We start from the raw sequence: 3597 nt of genomic DNA, 5'->3' as shown, positions 1-3597 counted from the left end.
CTACATCGTCGGCTTTTTTTTTTTTTTTTTGCATTTATTTATTTTTTATTTTTTAACTTTACAATATTGTATTGGTTAAGGGGGCCTCTTAGGGATAAATAAACATAGTGCAATCGGGTCACCATGTTGTTTTAGAAACAGCTGCCCTTGGCACACAATTCCACAAAACTGCCCAAAACAATGCCATTTCTCCCCAGATAGGAAGCACTTCCTGCTTATCCACCACATGCAAACCTGTAGATCTAGAAATTCATCTCAGCTTCAGACTTGCACATAAAACCTGCCTGTCGTTTCTCTACATAGCTGCTTCAGCTATCAGCCTGAGAGCAGAGGTCAGCAATGGAATACAGTAATATTTTTAAAGGAAGTCTTCAATTTGAAAGAAACAATAGGAAACAGAAGCAGAAAGACAAAGTCAGGCGCTGGGAGAAAATCTGCGATGTTTACTGAACTGGACATGAGCCCTCCGTCCCTTTCAAGTTCCAGCCTCTTCCTGAAACCAATGCTTACAGTATAATTAAATATTTATTCAGTTGGTTTCAACTCCAATTGCACCACCCACAGAACCTGCCGTGTTAATCTGTGAACTTTGGCTTAACTAGAGCAAGGTTTCTGAGCTCTGCCCAGTTCCCACCTTTTTAACTCCTCCCCTCTGTCCATCTTTAATCCCCTTATTCCACAGAAGAGGTCCTGCCCATGAATTGCATGTAGGGCCAAGTGGGTGGACATGGAACAGTAGCTGACAGAAGCTCTAAACAAATGAGATTCCTAGGGAGGGGTCCTCAAGGTCTTTTGGAAGAAGATGACAGTATGCCCAGCAACCCTGTGAAATACTAAGGAAGGCATTGGTTTATGTCTGGTAGCATAGGCGGAAGCCACATGATTTACTTTGACCACTAAAGGAAATAATGACTTCAACAGGGTGGGAGATGTGTGGAGCAACCTCCAGTCCACTGCTTCTCCATGAGGTATGGGCTTCTTGGGCAAGAATTCTATCCCTATCTTTATACTTCCATAGTGCTTATCATATAGAGTACATACATAGAATTTTATCCCCATTTCTATATTTCTGCTGCTGCTGCTGCTGCTGCTGCTAAGTCACTTCAGTCATGTCCAACTCTGTGCAACCCCAGAGACGGCAGCCCACCAGGCTCCCCTGTCCCTGGGATTCTCCAGGCAAGAACATTGGAGTGGGTTGCCGTTTCTGTCTCCTAACACTGTTTCAATGGCTTACTTCCTAAGCCATGTCTAGCTCTTTATGACCCCATAAACTTTAGCCCTCCAGGATTCTTTGTCCATGGGATTTTTCCAGGCAAGAGTCCCTATCTCTATATTTCTGACACAGTGTTTATCAAATACAGTAAGTCCCCTATATGCAAACCTTTAAGCTGCAAACTTTCCAAAGTTTGCAAAGATGTGAGCACGTGTACCAGCCCCTGTATGCCAGCTGTTTGTCCTGCACTACTATACTTTTCAAGGTACTGTACTGTAAGATTTTAAATGTTCTCTTTATTTCTTGTGTTTGTTTTTTATCTATGTATTTTTTGGTGGAAAGCATCAAATCTTATTACAGAATAGTACTATTTAGCTGATTGTGTTAGTTAGGTACCTAGGCTAACTTTTGGACTTACAAACAAATCAGGCTTACAAACATGGTCTCCAAATGTAACTGGTTCATATATATAGGGACTTACTGTAATAAGTGACTAGTAATGTTGGTTGTTTGAATAAATGATCGGTTCCTTCATTCTATTTCACCTCTGAGACCATATTTAAAAAAAAAATTAATAGGTGACCAGGGTCTTCTTACTATGATTACCAGGGGGATTGCCTAAGAACCAACACTGGCTTGAACAGTACTTCTCAAACTAGCCATCTTTTTAATACAAAGATTCTGGTTTAGGTGGTCTATGAAGAGATCTGAGATCCTGCATTTTTCACACGATCCCAAATGATGCTGGTTTTGCTGGTTCACAGAACACAAAAGGTTAGAAGACACCAGGTCATCCAACAATATCATAATGATTACTAGTCCAGAGTGATACTAGGCTGAAAATGACATGAGGATGAAGAGAGAGATTACAGAAAACTCACAGAGAATAGGTGAGCCATAGTACAGAATGCACTGATTTTTGTGAGCCAAATAAGCTTTTAGCCTACTATGGTTTGACTGTTGCAGAATATATAGTATTTGGTGATTTTTCTGTTCTTTTAAATGAGGTGTTCATTTGAAATGTAGCCAGCTGTCAGCAAGCTTGGAACAGGTTGAAAGTTTTGGGGTTGATGCCAATTTCCTGACCTTTCCACCCAGAAGAGAAATGTCTCCAGATTTTTTACAAAGCTTAGACTCTAGGACATAGCATTCTGTATAAACATGCCAGAGGAATCAATCTATTGAATATGAAGTTAAGGAAAATAATATCAGCTACTTAGAGTTAAAAATGAATTGTCAATAAACTTGTATAACTTTCTAGACACTACCCAATAATCTCTTACAGATACAAAATCTAGAGCCCAGAATTTCTACTGGCCATTCTGCATCATTCTACTTTAACATACTTCACATGTATTTCACACATACCTTGCTGTTTTCCTTCTCACATCCATGAAAGTTGATTCCTCTTAAACTTTTGGGAAATCAGGGCAAAACAGCTTCACACATTTATCCACAGCACAAAGAAACATGTTAAATCCCAGAGAACATCTTAGGAAATGTTCCATACACATGGATCCCTCTTTCTTAAGTCCAGTGATCTTTCTGATTCTATGATAATCAAGATTTTGATCCTTTAGAACACATTTCTGTTAAGGTATTCATTTTAAAATGTTTTTCCTCCAAAACTGCTCTGCTTCTCAAAAATCTCTCAATTTAACCTCATGAAATCTTATTCATTTCTCTTATTCATGTATTTTCTATTTTCTTGATTGTCACTGTGGCATAAACATCAAACAAATTTCATCTGGCCTGAAAGTGAAAGTCATTCAGTTGTGTCCGACTCTTTGTGGCCCCATGGACTATACAGTCCACAGAATTCTCCAGGCCAGAATACTGGAGTGGGTAGCCTCTCCCTTTTCCAGGGGATCTTCCCAACCCAGGGCATGAACCCAGGTCTCCTGCATTGCAGGCGGCTTCTTTACCAGCTGAGCCACAAGGGAGGCCCAGGAATACTGGAGTGGGTTGCCTATCCCTTCTCCAGCAAGTCTTCCTGGTCCAGGAATCAAACCAGGGTCTCCTGCATTGCAGGTGGATATTTTACCAACTGAGCGATCAGGGAAGCCCAACCAGATGTCAGTATTTCCATATTTTACTCAATTATATATCTCACCAAACTCCAGGAATCTCACCCCAAGGTATATCACATTGATTGTGAGAAATGATACCAACATGCAAATAACAAAATACAGTGTATGATAAATTATTTTGTTGCATATTCTCTGAGCCTACTTTTTAAAAAGATGGCAATAAATAAAAACAAGGTGATTCTACCAAGCTGACTTATTATTTAACGAACTATTGTGGAACTTCAGCTTAAATACTAAGTATAAAAGGACTGAAATAGTAGATTTTTCAAGCCAGAGCTTATGATTGTAAGATAA

This window comes from Bos indicus, chromosome 17 (assembly GCF_029378745.1).
Source record: "Bos indicus isolate NIAB-ARS_2022 breed Sahiwal x Tharparkar chromosome 17, NIAB-ARS_B.indTharparkar_mat_pri_1.0, whole genome shotgun sequence".
Lineage (NCBI taxonomy): Eukaryota > Metazoa > Chordata > Mammalia > Artiodactyla > Bovidae > Bos > Bos indicus.
The sequence above is the reverse complement of the archived record's forward strand: the minus strand, read 5'-3'. Positions refer to the sequence as shown.